This window comes from Apis dorsata, unplaced genomic scaffold (assembly GCF_000469605.1).
Source record: "Apis dorsata unplaced genomic scaffold, Apis dorsata 1.3 scaffold_27, whole genome shotgun sequence".
Lineage (NCBI taxonomy): Eukaryota > Metazoa > Arthropoda > Insecta > Hymenoptera > Apidae > Apis > Apis dorsata.
In genome coordinates this window covers 13,496-40,072 of record NW_006263329.1, presented here as the reverse complement: position 1 = coordinate 40,072, position 26,577 = coordinate 13,496, and the positions used below count along the sequence as shown (strand labels likewise).

At 20.9% G+C, this 26,577-nt stretch overlaps 1 protein-coding gene across 2 annotated transcripts in view; it reads right to left on the bottom strand.

Annotated features, from left to right (window-relative positions):
- LOC102671834 (RYamide receptor-like) overlaps nucleotides 1-22,064 on the bottom strand; it is a 33,845-nt gene extending 11,781 nt beyond the window's left edge. Inside the window, exon 1 of one of the 2 annotated variants that reach the window (XM_006607965.2) lies at nucleotides 21,885-22,064. The gene's annotated coding sequence lies outside the window, so the exon portion shown is untranslated. Of the gene's footprint in view, nucleotides 1-21,880 lie in introns of both variants that reach the window. The other variant, XM_006607968.2, reaches the window with a different exon arrangement.
- Between the last annotated feature and the right edge of the window lie 4,513 nt (nucleotides 22,065-26,577).

Sequence of the window (26,577 nt, the reverse complement as noted above, 5' to 3'; positions counted from 1 at the left end):
ATTTTCCACGTTGAGTGGAAATCTCTTTCATCTTCTATCGTGTTAAAATCGAATAGCTTGTCTTTTTCACACTCGCTTTTTATCGACACGTATCTACGCAGTTTGGAAATTCAACGCAGTTTTCAAACAAAATCCTGATTAACAGAACATTCTGTTGTCGATAAGATTTTATTGGTGTGACATTTATGTCGAATTAGAAGAAGAGAAAAGAAAAAAAAAAGAGGAGATATAGCGAAATTCCATTTTTAATTGAGATCCGTGGATAGAATAGAATAGTTTGCTACGTGGTCAAGTAATTTGAATAATTAAAATGCAAGATGTTCGTTTAATATTCTAGAAATAATATTCTGGAAATTTAATTTAAGACTTTCTTTGTTAATTTCATATATTTGTGCTTTTGCAAATAACAATGATGATTTTAATTGGTTATTTGAAATTTGATTTCCTTTAATGTTTCATTCGTTTAAAGAAAAGATTTAATGATTCGTTAATTGTATATTATATAGAGATATTAATATCGAATTTAATAATAAAAAGTATTCATAATAAAAATAACATACATATGCAATAATTAGAAGATCTTATTTCTTTTTAAATAAAAATAATTTCTATTAATAATAATAATTATATATAAATAATTGAGTTATGAAGAAGTCAAAATTAATTAACTTTATTTTTTTAAAAATTTATATTATAATATAATAAATTGCAAAATGAATAATATCACACGAATATATCATATTAATATATCAACATTGCATATAATGTTTATTTAGAATGACATTTCATTGTATTATAAATAAATAATTAATTTCTGATTTGTTATTTATATCCTTAATTTATAACGATAATTTCATATAAATATTATTAACAGTGAAAGAAACATATTAATTATTTATAATAATTGGAATATCATTTTTTTTAATTATTATATATGCACATAAGTATTTCATTATTAGTTTTACCATTTAATTATTTATTATCTTTTTTAAGTAATTCAATCATAAATTTAATTACTCATGGTTGAAATCTTTCTAGGTGGACAAAATTTATTTTTAAGACTTTTTTAAATTTTGCAATTACTTTCAGAAATAACTAAAGAATTCTAAATAATTATTTAAATTTTAAATAATTCATTTCAGCTTCAAATAAATTCAATATTTAATATATGTGTAAGTTGTACAAAATTGGTTAATTTTTCATTCAAAAATCATGAATGAAAAATAGCGAACAAAAACGATAACCTGTTTTGAAAACCTGTTTTGTTTTTTTTCCTATAGTAAATATTTTTACTATGTAAAGAAAGAAAAAAAGAAAAAAGAAGAAGAAACATGCACATATTTCGAATGATCAAATTATAATTTTGAAAAAAAATAATTTATTCAAAGTAAAAATATGAAGTTTATTCGGATATGAATAAAAAATAGAAAATAGAAAAATAGAAAAAGAATAGCTTGATTAAAAAGTAAATTTGAAAAAAATCAATGGATGAAAAAGTGATAATAAGGATAATTTTTAAAATTTTACGTACATAATTTAGTTTTATCAAATATCCATATTATTAAAAGCAAAAATTCTTTTTTTAAAGAGAATCAATTGTTACGATTTTAAAATGCATATATCGTTCGTTGAATTAAAATTTAATATCTTGCATGCATAAAAATATCACAGAAACAATATAGCTTAAATTGAAAATAAATATTGTCACGTTTATCGAAAAATATTTTTTAATTTCATCGAGAAGATTGAAATTTATCCGATGTTTCTTATTATTTTAATAAAACTAAATAAATGAAGAAAATAAATAATTACTTTAAAGTTTTTTTTATCGTAAATTTTATTCCATTCTTCTTCTGTGTTTTGAATGGAATTAAATTTTTTTGAAAAAAAAATTGTTTTCAAATTAATTCTGAAATTTTATTTAAGAAATAAATTATTTTTAAGTGATTTATTTATTAAATATTTTATTATTTTAATTAATAAAAAATAAAAATTAACAAGTTATAAATTTTATATAAATTTCATATATAAGAGGTTAATATATATATATTATATTAAAATAAATATTATATAAAAATATTATATAAATTTTATATAAAAATTGTTTTACATAAAATAAAAAATTAAATTCAGTAGAAAAATAAAGATTAAAAAAAGATTGAAAAATTTTTAGTGAAGATGTGAAATCGTGTGAACGTTATTTTAAAATCATATCGGATTAACTGCAAATCTTGTTTTTAAAAAATATTTGTTTCGATTGTGTATCATGCAAACCAAAATCCTTAACAATAATTTTTTTTTCTGTATTTCATTGAATAAATAATCCATTTTTACATTGATTATTTTTGATTCAAGGATTTATTTTATTTTTAGTATATTTCTCAATAACCTAGATACTTGATTATAAGCTTATCGATGGTGATATCCGATAGGTCAGAGCTTTGTCTTTCCTATATATCCAGAAACGGAAACGCCAATGTATTCTAACGTGACATTTATGTTTCTTGTATACAATCAATCACAAAAGTGTTCATACAAAGAAATCCATTTAACTTGAAAAATTAAATTTTAATGAAAATTTATATGTATATCATTTTAAAAATCTCTTTGAAATTAATCTTACAATTTTTATCATTGTTTATATATAATTTCAATTAAAAATGTTTCTTATAATAGGATAATAGATCACTAAATTCTAAATATTTTAATAAGTTTAAAATTTTTTCTTTATCTTAATATAAAGTTATATTTAAGAAACGAAAAAATAATATTGAATTATTTTTGGTTTTTTTGAAAAAACTTATGCTTACTAACTTATATTAAGTGAATACTTTTGCGACTGATTGTACATAGACCAAAGATATTTTCAAAGTCCTCTCGGATTGTTCTACATCAGAATGATTGAAGTAATAATAAATCAGTATTCGTAGATAAAAGTATAGATACAATCAATCTTTTAGAATGTTCGTTTTATTAGAAATTGTCAGGTGTATGTTTTTTATATGTTATATGTATTTCATTTAATATCCCTTAAGCATTCCCTTTTCATTAGAATGTTAGCTTTCAAAAAATTAGAATGGGATTGTCTGTTGAATTTATTCATCGAGGAGAAGATTCTTTATTCGAATGGAAAATTTGAACTGACAATTTCTTTTCTATATAATAGATAGCTCTATGAATATTAAGCCTTGGAAACATCCGATAGCGATTAATTCTCGAATATTTCACTCGATAGAGCAACGGCAATCTGACAGTCGAAGGATCCGTGTTTAACTTCCGATTTAACAAATCAATTCTTCGCCTATAGATAGAAACTATCTCGCTTATGGCTTATTTTTCTATGAAATCGTAGAAATTATAGTATATAATAAATGTAAATTTTATTTTTGTCATTTTATTATTTAATATAATTATTATTTAAAATTAAATTATTTAATATAATTATCTAATTCAGCATTAAAAGCTAGATATTAAATTGAGAAAAAATATAAAGATCAAATATTATTATTAAAACTAAATAATATTTATGTCAGTTTCATTTCATATATTATTTATTTACTTAAAATGTTTTTTTGTTTAAAAGATTCTTAAATCCAGCTGGATCATCATTGGTCTATTAATTTATATATATGTTTATATATTTTAAAATTTTATTATTAGAAATTAATAAAATTAAAATTAATAATCAATCATTATATAGTTTCATCAAGCTTTTAAGAATTTTTATTTTTTTAAATTCTATTATCATATTTAATAAAATTATAATATTATTAATTTTTGATTTAATAAAAGAATTATTATAAAACAATGTTATCAAAATATGAATAATACATCAATGTGTAATTAATATAGAAAACAAAATTCTCTATTATGAATACGTGAATCGAAGAATGTTTAAACATTCGTTATATGAATTTTGCGATAAAATATCACTCCATAAAGATGGTAGATAACATATTGCATGCATGCTTTCCTTGTCTTCGAAGGGAAAGGTTAAAGGTTCTTCAGTATGCAGGAGATATACGGTACATGGAAATAAGGCCATTTCAACTTCAATCTTTCTTGTTGTCAGTTCGCTTGTTAAGGCTTGTGTATATCGCGAGTTTGTTGTTCGATTGCTAGAACTTGTGCATATATCTTTACAAATTGATTTTAAAATCAATTATCATTTGTCTTTAAAGATTTTTCTTTAATTTTCAGGTATTCTAAATAATAAAATATGTTTATGGAATATATCTGTCAACTTTCATGAATGTATAATAAATACAAATATAGATAATATTATATAGGATGAAAGTTATCTATAATATAAATATAGATAATATTTAAAATTTTAATATTTGAATATTGAGATATTATTGAAAAATCACAATTTTTATTTTATATTTAATATTTATTTTCAGAAATTATTTTAAATAATTTTGAATAAAGGAATTTGGAATAGATTTGAAATTAAAAAAAATTATTATTTTGCAAAAATTATTCATTTGACCGTTTATCTTATGAATGTTATTTTATATATTTATTTTGAAATATCAATAATTTTATAATATAAGCTAAAGGAAAAGTTTTATTCTAAATCTTAATTTACTTAAAAGAATATTTGTAATCGATTTTTATTTTTTTTTGCTATTTATATAAATATTATTATAAATTTCTCATTTATTTGAAAAGCGTAAAATATTGATATTTTATTTAAATAATATTTAGAATATGATCCTCTTTTATTTCATTCAATTTAAAATTTACAATTATCTTTTCACTTGGATATTATATAGAAATTCATCCATCCAATAAATTGAATAAAATTGATTTGCAAAATAATATTTATATCTTTTATTTCAATTTTTTATTCCCTACAAATAAAAAATTAAAATAATCAAAATAATAGAAAATTTACGTTTGAAATAATATGGATGAAAAAATGTTATCAATAGTAAGAGATACTACTTTTATTTTTTATATTAAATTTTGTATCGTACGTGAAATAAAATCAATATTTTATTTTACATGAAAAATTTCAGTAAAATGTTCATCAATTATGATTAGTTTAGTAATTCTATTTTATAAATATTATTAATTTTTCATTTATTAATTGTTAATTTTTAATGTGCTTTCTGCAATTTTGACTTTAACTAATAACTTTTTTTATTAATAATAAATCTTCAAAAAAAAAAGAATCTTTTTATTTGAACGACACGTAAAATTTTAAAATTTTATATAATATTACATTACAATTTAATTACACATTTAATTTTTATATAATATGTAAAATCATATACATAATCACATACATAATCATATACATAATCAAATCTATATTTTTATAATTATATATATTAAATGTTTTTTAAGTACATCTTATATATATAATTACATCTTTTTATATCCAGCTCAGAATTTAAATCATATAATTCATTTAATCTCATTGTAAAAACTCAATTGATATATTCATAATAAATAGTTCAACTTCATATAATTAAATGTATAAATTATATTTAAATTTGTATACACAATAAATTTTATCTTATTAATATTAAGAAATAGTAGAAATTAATTTCTGAAAAAAAATCTTTTTGCGATGTAATAGTACGGAAACAGATTTGTGCTATGATAGGAAGTGACAGATTTGTAAAAAATTCTTAAATCGACCTTCTATAGATCCATCAATGTCAAAATTTACTATAAATGATAAACAGATAACATAAATGACAGATATTTCATTAAATCTTTTCTCCTTAAAATTTTAGAAATTTGATCTCTGAAGCTTCATCTCATTTCATTCTAATGCAATTATGGATTTTTGTTTATTGTATTCTCATATCGAATGAAAAATTAATTTATTAATTTATAATTTATATCATTATGTATACAGGATAATATAAATATAAATATACAAATATAATTTAAGACTTATTTATTAAATTATAGCAATTTAAATTTGCATTAGATAAAATAAGACAGAAATAAAATGGGATATCTTCGTCATATTACCATCCCATAAAACTAAAACTAGCTTTTAAACGAATAAATTTTATTTCTTTCTTTCGATTTATTTTTAAATGTGAGATCAAATCTTTTTTTACATATAATTTAAAAAATACATATATACTTATTCTGTGAATTTAATATAATAGAGCACAATCGATTTTTATCTTGTCAGAATGCCATAATTTGATTGACATCGTTGAAAATTTATTTAGCAAATATTTGCGCAGTTAATGAATTGGAAAATAACGAGTTCGACATTGGTTCCTATTATAAAATCCTATTGGGATTCGTCATTCGAAATCTTCATTGCTTTTTTAATTGCATTTTTTACTAAAATATATAATGTAATTATATAAATTATATGACTGTTAGTTTTTACTTCTTCGATATTTTCTATATAATGATTGTATTGAAATAACAGATTCATAATTTGAAAAATCATCAAAAATATTTTTAGTTGTAATTATTGTAATATTTATTTTATTACACATTATTCATTTCATTTTTTATTTTAATATATATTTATTTATTTTTAGATGTCTGCATATAGATTCACAAAATACGAATGATTTAATATCTATTGCGAATAAAAAATATTAAAGCTATATCTATCTCGATGTAAATATTTATAAAATTTTATATTGTTATTTTCATTATTTGATATAACGAAGCTTTAGTATTTTTTTTTATTCATTAGATTTTTATTCATTTTTTAAAAAATGAATGATTTAATATTTTATCTTTACTAAAAATATTGTTTCATATATCATGAGAGAAAATAAAAGTATTGTAGGATATTTCATTATTATACAATTATAAATAAATTGATAAAATTATTAAAAAGCATTGAATCAAATAATAATTAAAAGAAAATTAATTGACCTTTTTATTTTCATCGACAGTCAAAGCAATTTTATTGTTGAATTTTTTTTCTTCAAATATTTATCGATATTATAAAATGTTTCAAACATTTTATTCAATTAATCCTGAGATTCTGTAACGTAATATTATTGATAAATAATAATGATTAATAAATATCTTAAAAATTTTTTCAAATTATAAATTAAAAGTGTAGATCGGTAAAGAAATTTCAATATTATTAACGCAGATTATTTATACAGAATGAAAACTAATTAAGTGAAGCTAGACAGTAAAGAATTTTATCAAAAAAGGAAAAATATTTGTGCTTTTGCAATTGGATGAATCAATTATTTTTATTTCATTTATTTTTTTCTTTTTAAGAAGAGGGAAAAATAAAAAAAAAGAAGCAATGATTAAAAACGAACAATATTATTTTTTTTTAAGACAGTATGATTAAAAATGTAATGTAAGTGTATGATTAAATATTTATTATATATTATTTTATTATTTTTTCTTTTTAAGAAGAGAAAAAAATCATGAAGTGATATTTCAAAAAAAAAAAATTACTTAAAAATAAAAGAAATTTTTATTTCAGTGTTTATTTCAAATTAAATTCAATCATAAGATATTTACACAAATTGAAATAATTGAAATAATATGTAAATTTAAAGCAGATATTTAAAGTAGTAGATAATTTAAAGTAATAATTTCAGATTCATCATTTTGCTTTTCAACGTTATTTCTATTAAAGATTTTGAATTAAATTTTGTCAATAATAAACAAATATCTCATTCCGTGATGTTAATCTATAATAATTCGTATTAAAATTAATTTGTATCTAATATTTCATATTATCGATTATAATATTTTAATATCTCGTAATTAATGAAAGTATATCATTCTCTTTCTCTCTCTCTCTTTTTCTTCTTTTTTCTCAAAATTTTTTAATCTTTTCAACGAAAATGAAATGGAATAAAAATAGAGATAAAATTATTTAGAACAAAAAAAATAAATATAAAAAGATAAAAGACAAATCAAAATAAATCCATTTCAATTTTAATAGTTTTCATTTTTCATACATTTTAAAGATTTATTTTTAATTTCTTATGTATAATCTGTATGTATATATAATTCTTATGTATAATCTAATTATGTATTATGTATACATTTGAAATTATTCTAATTGTAAATATTTTTCCTTCAAATTGATTATTAAGTATTTGTAATATTTGTATGTAATCATTGTATTTATTATAACATATATTACATTTTATTTATTATTTATTAATACTTTTATATGATATAATAATAAGAATTTTATATTATGAAAATAAAATAAAATAAATAAATGATAAAAAAATATTTTATTAAAAATAATGATGTGTGCATATATTTTTACTGTATGTAATGATAATAATAACATTATTTTTTATTTAATAAAATTCAATAAAATTGAATTTTCATGATTTTTATTAAAAATCAAAGAATTTTGAAAAAAAATATATTTATTTAATTTTTCAATGAAAATGAAAATTGAAAAAAAGAAAACACAATTTCATGTTTATGTATATTGAACTCAAAAAAATCATTCTCAATTATTTTAAATTGCAGACATTTATTTGCTCAGTATTAGATACGAATATTCCTTATTAAAAAATAAGAGAGAAACGTAAAATAAACAATATTAGCATTTTTCTTAAATGGAAAAAATTTTTCACACATTTATTCCATTTACACGGTATACAAAAACGTATGTAATATAAAAAATATATATTTGCGTAGAAATAAATGAATTTTAACTGACATTTTTAAATATCATGTTCGTTTTAATTTTTAGAATTACTCTTTAAATTTTCCATTTGCTTCCTTCATAGTATTCGTTCATAGTATTTCGTTTGATTAATATCAAATAAATATAATTTTCTTTTAAAATGAAAAATGGTATCATTTATATGAAAGATTAAAAATTTTTATTTAAGAACAGAAATATTTTTGCAAATTTATTTATATGTTTTTAAATGATGTCTAATTCCACTTGGATTTATTATAGATCAATGAATATTACGAATTCGACTGTTCGTCTGAAGGATTACAATTTTACATTCACGAAAATATATATATATGTGTATATGTCTGCTCCAATATTCTAGAAACTTGACAATGTTTTACGTAATATCGTTTTCCATGATAGTAAATTTGAGAGAACTACATGTTCGCAATTCGAAATCGATTTCGTTCAATATCTCGACATTTTTCTATCGTGTATAAAATTATATGCATAGACAGAAATTTCCGAGTTATATTTATTTTCTTAGAAATAATAGAAATGCTCAAGGGTATAGCTTCTCCATTTTCTGAATACGTTCAGGAAATTGAGATCATATCAATTTCTTGATTCCAATAAAGTTGTTTCTTTATAGAAGTTATTTTCAACTATTTCAGAAAATCTTTTATAAGTTAATATATTATTATTATACCTGGAATATTTTTTTTATTACGATTATTGCATAAATTTAATAAAATTATATTATTGCATAAATATTCCATAAATTTCTTAAATTTCAATTGTAATAATAGAAAATCTTTACATTTTTTTAGTATTTTCCTTTTTTTCATGGATATTGATCTACTGTTATTGGATTCCGGCGGAAGTAATCGTTAAAACAACTCGAATCATCTCGATTGCGGTTAAGCTTCCTGGGTAAATTCGATTTTCATCCAGAACACCAACATTTTAGTTCTAGTCTACAAAGAAGAGCAAGTATACTAGCAGAATCCGTATTAAGCCGAATGAATTTATATCTAGTACTTTGTAATCGGTTAAAACAAACTCTGATAACTTTTATATTTTCGAAATTTATGTAAAATACACAATTTTTGACAATTTGAATTTGTATATGTATAACTTTTTTAATTGAGATAAAAATCATTACAATTTAGTGTTTCATTTCACAGATTTTCTATAAATTTTTGGAAAGTTTTGATAATTTTTATTAAAAGAGTTATATTGATTAATGCATTTAATTGAATAAATATTTGAAATTTCTATACAATTTGCCTCTTTTTTATTTTCTATATTGATAGTTTAATAACAAAATCAATAATATAATCACAAATTATAATATAAAATTATATGATAAGATTAAGCAAATGATATGTATAAATGCATAAAAATATTAAAATTATAAATATTAAATTATATATAAATATTAAATTAATATTAAAATTAAGACAATTTTATATATTAAATTATTAAATTTATTCATAAATTTATTTCCAAATAAGTTGATATAATTTTCAGATTAATTAAATTCTCTTCTAAACTTGAAGAAATTCGTATAATTTTACAATATAATTTATAATATTTAAGTGATTAAAAATTTTTTCTCTTTGAAAAATTTCTTGATATCAACATGTCATTCATGGAAAACGTTGAATAAAATGGTGAAAAAATAATTGAATTCGAGTAAAGAGAGGAAATGGAAATTTCTATTGGTAAACTATCCTCGACAGTTTAATTTCGTACACGATAAAATTCTATCGAAATCGAAAGCGATTTAAAAAATCGACACATCTGTATAAGTAATGAAAGTACTTCTCTTTTCTAATATTTCAATCCTTTTCATGTACCTATCATATCATGCCGTATAATTTGTGTAATTTTTTGTATATATTTATATATTGTATGTTTGTATATATTTTTCAATTTACCGTTTTTGTGAATTGCATTTCAAATACTTTTTTTCTGATGTTTTTTTAACTGGTTAGTAAGTTTACTATTCATATTATTATTTAAATTAATTGATAATTTAATTATTTGATGATTATCTATAAAATTATAATATATAAATATAAGATAATTATAAATTAATTTGTATAAATAAGTTAATATTTATTTTCATTAATCACGTATAAAATTCGTAATATTTATTGATTAATAAATAATTGCTTTCAGTTTAATAATTTTATTATATAATTATTTTATTTTAATATAATTATTAGTTATTAATTTATTTAGTTTAATTAATTATATTACTTTTATAATATATTACTTCTATATATATTATATTATATTTATTATATTTTTATATCAAATATAAAATAAGTGTGTTATTTATGAAAAAATATTCAAAAATTTATTTTTTACATTTAACCTAAATTTTTGTGACTTTTATTCGCTATTAGAATGATATTTTTTATACAAGAAATTCAAGGTTATTAATTTTTTCTTCTATATCATATTTTTATATTTAATGCATGTTTTGATAACTGAATCATATTCAGAGTTTTGTTATAATTTTCAAAACCAAAATGAAAATAAGTGAAAATATATATTATGCTATAAATTATGCTCATCTTATCAAAATAATTTCATTATCTATTTTTATTCATTTAATTACGACTTCCTGAAAAAGTGAAAAGTGTGCATTAGGCTTGAGATAAATTGTAATTAAATTAGAGTGAAGAAGCAAATTAACATACATATATATGTTACACTTTTAGTATAATTGATAAACTTTATTCTTAGAATTTTCTCACTTTCGATTTTATTCAAAATGTTGAAAATCTTTTTAATTATATAACGAAATATTCTATTTTTCTCTAAAATTAAAAATAAAATATCATTCAAATCAATCTTACTTTTTTACTGTGTATAAATTTTAAAAATTTTACACTTTATTCAAATTTAAATTTTATCTCGTCGTTAGTATATAATATATAGTATAATATATATATATATAATATATATAATACTATATAATATATAGTATTATATATTATATATATTATATATAGTATAATATATAGTATATAATATATAATTTATTAAAAAAATGAAGTCGAAATTCTTCCCTCCTTTATTTTCAATAAAAAGAAACTAATTATCGTAATAAATATAATTCCTATATTATGTTCCTTTTATGTTCAAAACGAATATTTTTTTACACTTTGTACTAGATATGTTTCTATATATGCTTTTTTAATAATCTAAAAGTTATATTTTCAAAAATTAAAAGTTTTTCATATAAATTCTTTTAATGTGACTATTGTGAAAAATTTTTATATTTTTGTTGTTAAAACACATTCTTCAACCCCTAGTTTATGCATTCTGTTCGAAACAGGCATGAGTTGAAAAGTTTCTAGAGTTATACACCAACATCTTCGAGAGGTTTCTTGGTAGTTCTAGTACCTTGTTTCATTTGAAAGCTTCGCTTTGAAATAAGATCGCATTGAGCATTAAGGTTTCGTATTCTCGGTTTCGGTAATTCAATGAGCAATTTAGAAGAACACATTCGTACTGGAAAATGTGCGAATTTTGAAAAAGTTTTTGAACCGTATATATATTATAAAACAATTTGCACACATGTTTATTTTCCAATGAAATATTTTTGCCAGATTCTACATTTTGTTCTCATAATATAAAATTCATTAAATAGTATTTAGTAAAAATAGATTTCATGCATAATGATTATTAACAATAAGCTTATCAAATTATATATGATAAATAAAAAATTGTGAACGTATTGTTTGCTAAATAATTATATTTTAAATAATTTATATTTTGAAATTTGAAAGTTTGAAAACTTTCTCAATAATTTTTATTTAAACTTCGAAATTTGAAAATTTCTAAAATTGATAAATTATAAAAGTTTTACATTTTTCATTTGTGCTTCTAAAAATTAAATATTATATGGACTGGAATTTTATTTTAAATCATTTTTGCGTAAGTTGAACGATAATTCTGTATATTTTCAATTTTTCTTACATAGCAGTAATTTAAGCGACTTTACTTGTACAGAGATTTACTTTTTCTGATCGATGTTCTCCTCTTTTGCCCTATGAGTATGCATCGCTGTTAGAAATGACGAGATATTTTTCAACAAGAATTTACTTCATATATTTACTTCATTATGAAGATTTACTTTAAAGCATTTCAATGTTCAAAAGAAAATTATACAAATTTTATATTTGCAATGTAGTAACAAAAATGACTATCTTATTCAGATAAAAAAATTAGAAGATTGGAAAGATAAGAAATTAAAAAGAAAAAAAAATTGGAAAATGAGGATAGAATATTTGAATACTTTCTATTAAAATTCGAATATCATGTACAATTATAACTGCACATAATTATGATATAAATTTACGATTTTATCGTAGGTTTTTGCTACGTCTATATAACACAAAAAAGAAAGAAAGAAAAATTTAAATCATACGTGAAATCTTTTATCCAATAATATTTTGAATATATATTTTTTTCAATAAAATATTTTATTTTAATATATATATTTCGATCTGGGAATCTTTTAATATTCTTTGTCTCGCGAAAGGAAATATTTTAAATAAAGTGTGACATGAAAAGGATTATACGATACAAAAACCAATATCTGTTCTGCATTTTATTGATGAAGCTTTGAACTTTTTTTAGATAGAATGTGAAATATTTTATTATGCAATTCAAAGAAACAATATTTAAATAATTATTATAATATACATCAGCGTTTTTCAATATATCTTTTTTAAATGTTACGAAATTTTGTTAGAATTTTTAGAATATAAAAATATTTAAGATTTACGAATAAATTAATATTAAATTTAACAATATTATTATTATGTTGCTATGTAAATTAAAATCTCTATTTACATTGTTCTATATGAATACAATCTTTAGCGATTATATATAGTAACGATGAATCCGTAGTAATGGAAAGCAAAATATATATAATCCTTGTTTACGATGTTTAAAGAGGAATTATATGAGAGTAATACACAATTTCTACATGAAACAATAATATGTTGAAATGTTGTCTAAAACAATTTTTTTTTATGTATTATATTTTGAAAAAACTTATTGTTAGTATTATGAGAAATACTTTATAATAAAATAATATATAATTATATCATAATATTATTTAGAATTTAATATTCAAAAGATAAATCTATAATAACTTTACAAATCTATATTTAATATAGATATTTAATATCTTCTTGTAAAAATTAGAAAGTTATATGACATTAAAGTTTTTTTTTTGTGGTATTCAAATGTATTCAATTCTTAAAATATACTTTTGAAAATATAACATTTCATATATTTTATTATTTTATTAATTTATATATTTTATTCTCTAAACTATTAGAGATTTTATTTATATGTGTACATAATACATATTCATAATAATATATATTTAATAATAAAAATTATAAATTATAAAAATAATAAAAAAAATTCTAATAATAGAAAAATGTATAAGATAAAAAATAATTCTATTTTATTAAATTTCATTTATAAAAATTAATTTTTGTTTGATTTTTTAATATCAAGTATATCACGTTATTTTACGAATATTTTAATTCCAAGAAATAAAGTAAGTTCTTCTGCAATAACGTGAAATATGGTTTCGTCATATTCCATTCTATTAAAATAAATATCAATCAGGCCTACGCCTGCCAACAGTTCGCAAGAATGTTTCAATAAAAAATTCCAATAAAATCTAGTATCTCATGTTTTTTTCTCTGTTAGAATGTCACTCATGAATCACGATCACGATAATCCTATCACGTAAAACCGATCGTTTGTTACATGCTAAAAATTTAGGATCATTTTTTTTTTGCTATTCTTTGAATATATACTACTGTAAATTTTTTTATTGTATCTTTATTATTATCAATTTATTGTTATAAATAGAAAACTATAGAATATAATTAATTTTATTCATTTTGATAATTTTTTTATAAGAATCTTCTTAGATAGCAAAGAATAGTAATAATTTAAGCATTTAAAATAAATTGTTGTATCAATTAATTTAAATTAATCAATTATATAATACTACTAATACAATAATAATTCAGTTTTTATCAATCAATCTCAATTAAATTAATTAATTAATCAATTCTTTAAAATAACTCTAAACTTTAAAGAATACTATAATAACTAAAATAAATATAATAATCTCGATTTTTTCATGAAAGATTTTTGAAGATAACATAATTCTAAATTATTGATTAATTAACCATTTAAGATAATTAATGTATGTATATTAATAATAATTTCTATGATTTTTTAAGTAAGTAAAAATTTTTTAACAATAAGATAATAAGATAATAAGATGTTAAATATTTATTTGATTATTCTAAAATTTACAAGACCTAAATCACATTAAAAAAATAAACTTAATAAATTTATAATTATGTATAATATCCTCATATTACAATTTATATTTTTCAATTCTGCTTATCAAATTCCATCAAAAAATAAATTAACAATTTTCTATCTATCTTTCTAAGTCAAAGTTCAAGCGATAAATGTTATCAATATCCCCTTCTACATCCTACAAATTACGAATTTTTTTTTCTCATCCTGTATAGATATTATCTCAATCATCCTGCCCTTTTCACGCGTAAATTAATCGAACATTCGATGAATATCTATTCAATAAGAGCACGTGGATCGATTTCACATCTATTAGCAAGCATTTACAAATTTTAGAAACATTATCCATGCATCCACCGCGTAAACCTCGGTAACGTGACAAGCATCAACGTGTAATACTCGATCGTACCGCGGTGTATGCTGTTAAATTATATATTGAGGATGCTCAGGATAAACGATCAATATTTCGTAATGCTTCTGCAGACTGTAACATTATTCTTGACTTGATCTGAGCTATCCGTGGCCGTGTGCATTCAAGGATTGTTCACATAGCTTGAAGATCGTCATCTTATCTCGATAAATATTCAACAAGAATTAGGTTTTTTTTTCGCAGAATTTCATCGCGTTTGATATCCAGGATATATTAGGAATACATTTCTTTCTTTCTTTGTAGAATTTGAGAAAAGGAAAATAAATCATTGGGAAAAAATAAAAATCTGAAGATAATTGTTAAATCTGAAGGCATGTTTTGAAAAGGGATGATTAAAAAAAGGATTATTCGATTTTATTTATTTTCTCTTTTTTCTTCATGTTTTTGATTTCTTGTTGTTGAGTTTTATATATAACATGTTTATTTTATTATTACTAAAAAATTGAGTTTAATTGTTTTTAATTTGGATTTTTTTTTTAATAAATAAAGTAAGATGGATTAAATTTACATGGATACATGGATTAAATTTTTATGTGTTTTAAAATTATGTTCTTATGTATTATATATGAATTTTATATATTGCTTCAAGCTTTGAAGATTAAAAAAAAAAAATTTATATGAAATTTCTTTGAGAGAAAGATATCAATCCAGGAAATTTTTTTATGTTTTAAATACAATTTTAATTCTTTTCAATACAGAATAATAAAGTATTGAATTCTGAATATTTTATAATTTAAAATTGTATTCTTTTCCGAATCATTATCAAAGTTATATTTAAAAATTGAAAAGCATACTGAACATTGATTCTCTTAAAGTAATACTTCATACATGAAGTATGTATTTACCCATTATATCTCTATATATTCAAAAAATTTTATTAAAAATTGAATTTTAATATTTTACTATAGAATAAAAAAATATTCAAATACTTTTCATATAAAAAGCAATGCTTGCCAATTTTCATTTTTTTTTTTAAGAGAACTGAAAAATATTTAAAGATGTTTAATTTAAATTTTAACAATATTAATATTGTACATTATTATTAGAAGGGATATATGTATTACATGATATAAAAGAACAATATATAATCAAAAATCATGAAATAAAAGTGTCTTCTCATAATTGATAATTAATTAAAAATGTTCTTGTTATGAATTTTGTTATTCAATTTTCTTGAAGAATAATATATCGATTGTGAAAACCAAAATAAAATATCTGAAGCATAACATAGTTGATTCCTTAGCATAAAGCAAAGACATGTGTGTATCTCTACGCCATTTATTAAAGCAAGTCTAAAATAAATATATGCGATTCTAATTAATCGATCTGACATGTAAGTGCATGTACATACAAAATGTTCAATGTGGATATTTCATGCCACGACACGCGATGTCTCGTGCAGAAACTTTAATGCGATCATTGTAAAAAGAACGAATTCTTTAAAACACAAGTGTTTCCTTTTAATCGTGTATTAAAATAAATCAAATGAATATATCATATCAATTTTTATTTTCCAAACAATTTATGTCTGATATGATGATATTTTTGAGTCATTTAAGTATTTATTATTATATCTCTTCTGTTTCTTCATCATGATATATGTGTATTCATTGCATTGTTGTTTTATCTTTTATCTTTTTTGCATATCAAATACAACTTTATCTTTTATCATTTGTGTAATCCAAAACTGCATTTTTTTTTATTCTTTATTCAGATACTTGTAAATTAAATTTCTCATTGATATTTAAAAGATTTCAAATCTTTTCCTTTGACCTGAAATTCGATATTTCTAAGTAAGAATTTTTACTAAAAATATTTCTTTAAAAATTATTTCAAATCTTGGAATATTTTAAAGAATTACACTTTTAATATTCATCCTATTTCTATATAAATATATCAAATTCATTTTTCTTTTACAAAATATTTAAATAAGGATTTATTTTTTAAAATATCCTTTTACAAATACGTTACTTTTACAAGTAATTAGTTTCCTTTTTACGATATATGCTTAATCTTTATTTTATTACAGATAATAAATATTTAAAATCCACAGCTCGTTTCTGATCGAGAAACACGGGCACAGAGATTATTGAAAATTACTTGCTTCTCCTGCGAAAATCGAAAATATTATCGCAAATCAAATAAATAATTTTGAAGAATGTAAAATGACTATAAATAGAAAGAAAGAAAATTATTCTTGGAAAAATTTAAAAGTACAATTTTACTTTGCTCGTAGATTGTAGATTGCAAGAATGTAAAAGGTGTCGTTTACAAATATGAACAGGAATTTAGATTAAAATTATTTCGAAGAGAAGTAAGAGTTACATAAAAGATCTATTAAAAGTTACAGATGAAAATTCTTTTTTTTGTAAAAATAATTTAAATATACCATTATAACTTTTATCATAACTTAATTACTTTTATCATCACTTAATTACTTTCCACGAAATTATTTTATTTTTGCACGAGATATGCACGACTTTATTGAATTCTATTAATTTACATTTAAGAAGTAATTAGAAGTAAGTAATAATTTAAGAAGTAATTTGAGACTTTGAGAGTTTGAACACAATTTCGTTTGATTTAATAGAAAGTCTTTGATTATGTAAGAAAATTAAATTGGAACAAGAAACGTTGATTTCATAGTAAAATTTCATATAATTATTTTTGTATGAGAAACGCGGGATTCTATCAAATCTCGTTAATTTGCATACGAAATAACGTCTCTTCTCTTTAACGTCGCGTTTATTATCGCGACTACGGTTTTAATGCATAAACAACTTAGATCATCGTTTTGACAAGATTTATTTCTTGATCTTATCTTGAATTTAATAAAAAAAATTTATCTTTATTTATTTTCATTTAATGTTTCGTTTCGGATGAAAAATAAAACAGAGATAAAACATGAGTCGATTTATTATCGTTTAGTCAGTATTTAGTTGGTTGATTAAATTAAATTAAAAAAGAAATGATGTTAACTTTCTTGATTAGTATTAAAAAGATTATAAATTTTTAATTTCATGACATTTAGAGGTGATTTAGTTAGAGATTAAGTTAGGTTATTATTTATTAAACTTTTTTATGCATATTAATATATGTATAATATATGTTTTTGATTGATTTTAGAAGAATTATAAATTTTTTAAACAATAATGTTTAAAAATATATTTAGCTCAAATTAACTTAAGTTAAGTTAATAACCTCTAAATATTCTTCTTCTAAATATATAATTTTTGCGTGAATTAAGTTGAATAACCTAATCTATGAATTTTATTCGAAAAGAATTAATAATAATTCAATTGATATCAAATATTTTTTTTTCAGGATATTTAATTGCGTTTGTATAAGTACTGTATAATATAATACTATACTACTTTATTTTACTTTCTTCTTCTATAAGTCTTAACGTATGAACCATGTGAATTTTGTATGTTATATTTATTGTCGAATAATTAACTTAAAACTAAAAATTAAACTATTAACTAAAAATTAGAACATAGAATTATTTAAACTATTTAAATAACTAACTTTTTTAAATGAATTTAGAATAATATTTGATGCAATGTTAACGGTATTAAAAATTTCATAAATATTAACAAAATTAATATAAATATTTCAATTAATTGAAACACTTTAGTTTAAAAATTATAAAGTGATTAATATCTTTTTCATATACGGTTTTAGATAAAATATTGTATTATTCTCTATATTAATTTATTATTAAATTTTATTTGAAATAATAAGTAATATTTGCACTTTTACGATAACTGAAATGTTATTTGAAAAATACGGATATATTTAATATTAAAATTATGTGCATTTAAAATTATTAATTAATTAAGTATTCTTCTTAATGTAACAAATATATATAGCAATTTTTAAAAATATGATTTATTAAATCTATTATAATATGCAGAAATTACTTAAAATATCTTGTATCCATTTTACAAATTTTCAAATATTCTTTTTTTTTTAATTATTGATCGATGTAAGATTATATATAATATAATTATATAAAATTATTATACTGTAAATAACCATTCCTTTTTACTAAATTATTATTTCAATATAATATTGAAAAGACTTTAAATAAATGATAATAAATGATAATAAAAGATTCTTTAAATAAATATTTATATAATTTCTATTTATGTATGTTTTTTTATAAAAAAAATTAGATGAAAGAAAAATATAAAAAAAATCTATATAATTATGTAAAAAATTGAATTTGAGAGGTTCAAGACATAGTTAAATTATATAACTCTTATATGTGTAAAATTGCAAGTATTCCAAAAATAAACGATGATCTACGACAAGGCGAGAGACATTGAAAATGTAAATTTTTCCGTAGTATCCAGGTGCAGTTCGTCTCGAGGGATTGTTTGATACGCAACTAGAGGAAAATAGCCTGATTCCGGGCAATTTTACGATATTCGTAAAAGAAAAATTTCTTCGACGATCTTAAGAATCTTATATGTCGACTTGGATATCCTTTATTGTCCTTCCAACTTAAATCTACGAATTATTTTTTAACGTTCCAATGAAACGTGTAACTGTGATCCTTTATACCATTCGTGGCAGAGAAATTTCTTCGAATACGAGCAAACCGATTGTGCGCGTTAAAGAGCGATAAAATCTTTTAAAGGAAAGGATAAGAGAGTAAAAAAAAAAAAAAAAAAAAAGAAGCTTTTATTAGCTATCGTCATTCCTGCGGATTTTTCTCTCATAATTTTTCATCCTTTCTTCGATCGTATCTCTTTTCCATCCAGACTTACTCTCAAGTAAGAGGATCATGGGTGAGTAATCGTTAATGAAGTAGACTGTTCAGATAATCTGGACCGAGTTTGAAAAACGATGGAATCTTTCTGAGGATGAAGATAAAAAAAATAGAATTCGAAGACGAAAAATTAAATGGATTGGCAAGATTTATGCGAAATGAAACAATTTTATTTTTTTTAATATCTTATCGATTATTATTTAATATTATATAGTATGTAGTATTATTATATAATATTTTAATTCTTTTAAATAAATTTAAACTAATCTCAAAAGAAATTATTTATATTATCCAAGTATATTTAATTGAAATTTAATTAATATTAAACGTTTCAGAAAGAATTTTTTCAGTTGTCACGATTTCTTGTGTAGATTTATTTTAACAATTTTTTCTTTTGAATTTAAAATTCCAGACTTTATACAATTTCCATTCCATTTATATTCCACTTATATTCTTTATATTTACAAATTAAATTTTTAAAAATTTCTTACATTATGACAATTATGATATTAATTATTTCATTAAATGTAAAATCTTTTCTTGTAGTCTTTTAGCTAACGTAATATTATTTTTTTAAATTGAATTTAATTTTGGTCACGAATAAAAAATAATTTTAATGTCTACATTTTAATTGAAATTCATGCTTAACGTTTTCATATGTAGATTTTAAAAAAAGGAATAAATAAATAAAAGCTATGTTGAATTTTTTTCAAACTGAGAACGACAACTGTGGGTTGCATTTCAATGAGCTTGATTTCCTAGTAGGTTAATTATGATACCTTATTCAACGCAATTTTAACGTACAATTGTGTTTAAGAAAAAATTGCTATTCACAGAAAACTCGAAATTGATCACAGATACAATATTTATTAATCAAAAAAAAAAGTTTAAAATAATCAAAGACATAATATACTGTAATGTCGAATCAATGATAATTTGTTTGTAATGTAATATATAAAAGTATTTTTAATGAAAATAAATAAAATATTACATATAAATATTTGTTTTAAATATTATCCTAAAAAAAATTACAAAATAAACAATAATACAACTAGTATCACATATGTATAAATAGCATTATTCAAATAAAAGATTTATTCAAATTATATGATTTAATTGTAATTATTCGAATTTATAATAAAAATAGAAATATTTTAAATTCTCAAGATTTTATTCTTATTTTGCAAAAACATTTAAAAAATATAATTAAATTTTATTTAATTAAAGAATGCAATTACTTCCAATTAATATAAATTTAATTCTAATATCTAATAATGCTTGTTATTCAAATTTTTATTTCTGATAATTTAATTAAATATTCGTGAAAAAAAATTTTCATATTAAAATACAATAAAAAAATAATATAAACATTGATAATGGATACGAAATTACATATTCATAATTTGTTCATAATTAAATCATCAACACTTCGGAAATAAATTAATAATGCCAATATTATAATTGAAAATGCAAATATAATTATTATTCAATTATGCGTTAATATCCAATTTAAGAAATATTGTCGAATCGTTTCGATGCATTATTTAAATGCAATTTCATGCACCGATGTTTATCTTTCAAAGAGAAAAAGTTTCTAAAGAAGACAAGGATAAGAGGACAAGGAGAAAAGTTGTTGAACCACCATACCTTGCCACGATGTTGAACTTACTTACACGATCACAAGCATATTCTTTCTTAATTGATTTGTCGCTCTTTCCTCTTTATCCTTCAACTTGAAAGTTTTTTCACGGTTCACACGAGAATATATATAATATTATTGAAAAACATATGATCGATTCTCATAGATATCAGTTCTTTCGCGTCCATTTCCTTATACCACTTTTAATTTTTATATTTTTATTTTAATACTCATCTTCTTATATCATAATTTTTTCGAAAAAAATTTTCGATCAATATCGGTTCTTTTATGTAAATATCTATATTGTTTTATGTTCGAAACAATATATTCATCACATATATATGAAAAATAAATTTTTCTTTAAATTACGATAAAAGATCTCTGTTTAATTTGTAAAGTTTAAAAACTTTAAGAATTTAAGAATTTTAACATTTGGTCACAATTTTTATTTAATACACAATAAATTTCAAAACACAATAACAATTTTATTCAATAAATTTATTATTCAACAAATTTCCAAATACCGACAATTCATTTAATCACAAACCATCCACACTTCTTGCATCAACACTATCCATTCCTAGCTCTATTTGATTTATTGATAATAGTTATCCAATCCTTTTTCAATCTCTTCATACAATAATGATTATCAATTTCTAATTAGAAGTTATTCGAGCATTACCCTTAACACATTAGACAATTTGATAATTAATGACATATCTTGCATAATAAAATTTAATTAACCGTCATCGACTTTCGATCATTCCGCCGTGTTCATCCCCATATATATCACTGACTTTTTTCCACGGATCTCGCCAAGTTAGCGAAAATGAGGGAGGAGCAAAAGAAAAAAAAAATATAAAAGTTTGTCTGCAGAAGTATAATAAAGGAGAATACACGGAGGAAAGTTTTCCAAAATAAGATTGGTGCGGAATCAAGTTTCATCAAGCGCGGCTGTCGGCAGACTGTGAATTTTGTCTAAAGGACCTAACCGGTCAGAGACGCGCACCCTTACTGCGCACCCCTATCATAAACACAATATTCCATTTATATTTTCTCCTCATTGTTTACGACGACATGTGCTATAGTGAAAGCTCTTGTTGTGGCTAATTGACTGTGACTAATGATGAGATCAAGCGAGTGTATTTAAATATTTTGAAATCAAATTCAAAATGTGAAAGATTTATGGATTACGATTACAAGGTAAGCGAGATAATATAATTTTTCAGGAGAAAATAAACTTTAGAATAGAGAGAGAGAGATCTTTTCGTTTATAAATATCATTGTGTATATATCTTATTTTGCATTCTTTCTTATATAACATATGTATTCTATGGATTTTTGTGTAACTTTGTGTTGTAACTTTGAATTTTCAATAAAGTCTAGAAATAACAAATAAAAAGGATAAATATTTATTTGAAATAAGAAATAGGAAATATGTAATATTTGATATATGTATAGATATTGTGCAAACAAAATTTAAAAATTTTTTTGAAAAACAAGATGTTTTTGAACGATTTTATTTCAAATCAAATTTTTAATTATTTCAAATAATTATAGAAAATGAATGAATAGAAACAAATGATAAAATCCTTTGTGTATGAATTTTCTTTTATACAGAATATTAATATATTTTTAGAATATCCTTAAAAAAATCAAATCTAAATGAAATAAAACAAATATCAAGCTTGATATACAAAATATTAATTGACGTTTATTTATTAAAATTTATTTATAAGCAATTTAATTGCATTAATAGATAAAATAGAGACGAAATGAGATGGGGATAGATTTGTCAGAAATACAGTAATATATTCTATTTAAAAATATTTGAAATTTTTCATTTTTATAAAAAAAATTTATATTTCATTCACAATATGTTCAGATGTACTTAAAAATATCTTTTTATTTTTGAACTATTTATAAAGAATCTCAATCTCTATTAATGTTCGAATTTATTTACAATTACTCGAATCTATCGCTAACAAAGTAATCTTGTGCAAACGAGGATGGCTGTTACGAGTGTTCTTAGAGGAAACTTAACGCTGTGGAATCGCTTCTCTATTTTATTCTTAGAATGAAACGTTGTCATGAGAAGTTTCAGTCAGGGTCAAGATCGAAATGGAATAAACTACATCAGAAATTTGTTCATCTTCTAAATGCGATTGTTCGAGAAAGGGATCAAAAGAAAAGTCTTCGAATAGTTTATATAAATAAGTGGCTTTGTATCGTACATATACATGGAAACGATTTACTTTTGATTCTATATATTATTTCATTCTGTATTTATTTCTATATATCATTTCAGAGTAATTTTTTGTTAGAGTACAAGAAGAATTAGAAAGATTCTGTTATTAATTTCTTGTATGGAAATTTTGTGATATTGTTCTTTTGTCAATGGATTCCATATGTTCTTATAATTTTATGATTAAAAGATTGAAAATGATTTTATATTAATTAAAATTTAAAAAATTCTTTTATTTGAAAAATAATAAAAATAGTGTTTAGAAATATTTTCTGTTATTATTTAAAAAGTAATTGTATTTGACACAATTATAGCTTCGAAAAATTGAATATGATATTAGCTTCAAAAAATATTTAAACTGATAATATGTGATATAGAAAAAGAATAAAATATTGATGATTAACATCGACGAATTTTCATTTTTATATTATTTTTTAATAATTATTTTATTATATTTTATTATCTTTCTATGTTTTTAAAAAAAGTTATCTACAGAAGCTATTATAGAAGAATGATAGAAAACTATTTATCCTTTATATTATATTATATTATCCTTTTATAATAATAATAATATAATTTATGTGTTTCAATAAGATATCATTTATTCAGGTATCAAATTGACACCCGAGTATAACTCTCCTTTCATCCATAAAAAAGGGTATGTCATTTTTTAAAACAAAGTCCCCATTTTTTCTTTCATATCTCGATAAACGAATTTCCACGTGCAAAATTTACATATTTATTCTTAAAAATTTTCGTCACGTTTTTGAGTTTTGTCTTATCGATATTTTTTTTTTTTTTTGGAAAAGCGATGTTTTATTTCAGTCAAGGATTCATCGAAAGGAACACTAACGAAGTTCATAGTAAAACAACTAACGACGCAGAAAATGTTATAAACAAACAGAAATAAAAGCTTTGTACTTCCCTGACAAAAGCTTCATCGTTCAAATAGACAACGATTTGATTGACAAAATTATTTATTTTAGAAAAGGAGCAACTCAGTTAAGTTCAAAGGATAAAATTAACAGATACACAATTCACACGAACAAATCTCTGTATATTGTAAGCTCAATTGAAAACATTGAATGATGCTAAATAGCAAGAGAGATGATAAATGACGTGTCCATTTGTGGAAGCATAAGCATAGGAGTATTTAGCGATTATTTTAAAGATGTTCATTTATAATTCATATATTTTTTTTTTTTAAGTATTTTCACATAATGCGTCTTTTAAGAACTATATTCGACAAAATATAAATCAAATTAGTCTCACAGTAATTTTAAGATGTATTATTAGAGTTTAAAATTGATGAAGTTTACACAACAATAATAAGTAAACTAATTTCTACGAGTAAACTTCATATAAATTATAAGCTAATTGATTATTTGTAAAGTACTATAATAAATAAAAAGTAATAAAGTAATACAATTATAAATTTACAACTTTGTAGTTGTAAATTTTCTAATATTAATTAATATTAAATATGTGAATTGGCAAAGGAAATGAAATTTTAACATTTACCAAACATCGACAAACTAACAAGAAAGTAGAAATGGAGCACATGTGGTCAGACATATTGAGGGAAAAAATTCCTTACTATTACAAATTACTTATAATTTTTTGAAACTAATTTGAATAAAAAATATTATAAATGATTACATATAATTAAATTATATATTAATTTGATATAAAAATGCATGCAATATTTCTTTACGCTTGAAATTATAAATATACTTGATATCACTTTTTTAATTATATCTATATTGAATTTTTTTTAATCTTTTTATTTAATGTTTATTAAATAAAAAGCTTATGCTATATAACGATTATTAATAGTAATTTTAATTATTTAGATTTTATACGAAAAAAATTTCTGTCTTCTTTGTCTTTATTTAAATTTTTGGAATGTATGGTGATTTCATAAATTGGTCTAATTAATGTGTACAAGAGAATAATGTATAATTATTTTAAATCGACGAGGAATAGAAATAGATGTTAATCAGAATTAGATGTAGAATTGGCGCAAAATGCTTCTTTAGTTTAATACTACCTCTATTGAAAATTATTCATTATAGACTAGAACTCGAAGCTATTGACATCAAAATCATATATTCATAATATTAAATAGAATTACGGGAGAATTCACATTTCTCTTTAAGAAATAAAGAGAAATACCTGGTGCGATGAGAGACAATGACAATGGAGGCGTCAAATAATAAAATTTATCATTGATATAGGATCTTCAAGTTCATTATTTCACTTAAGAATCTGAAGTTTGTTTGAATTAATTTCAAAAATGCAAAACAAAATGCAGATAATATTTTATATAACTATTATAATAAGATAATATATTCACTATAGTATTATATTAAAATTATAAAGAATTAAATTTTTATAAGTTATTATAGGTACAAATATAAATTTATATTAATAAAAAAATTTATTCTGTATTTTAATTCGATTGTTCTATTTCAAAATACAG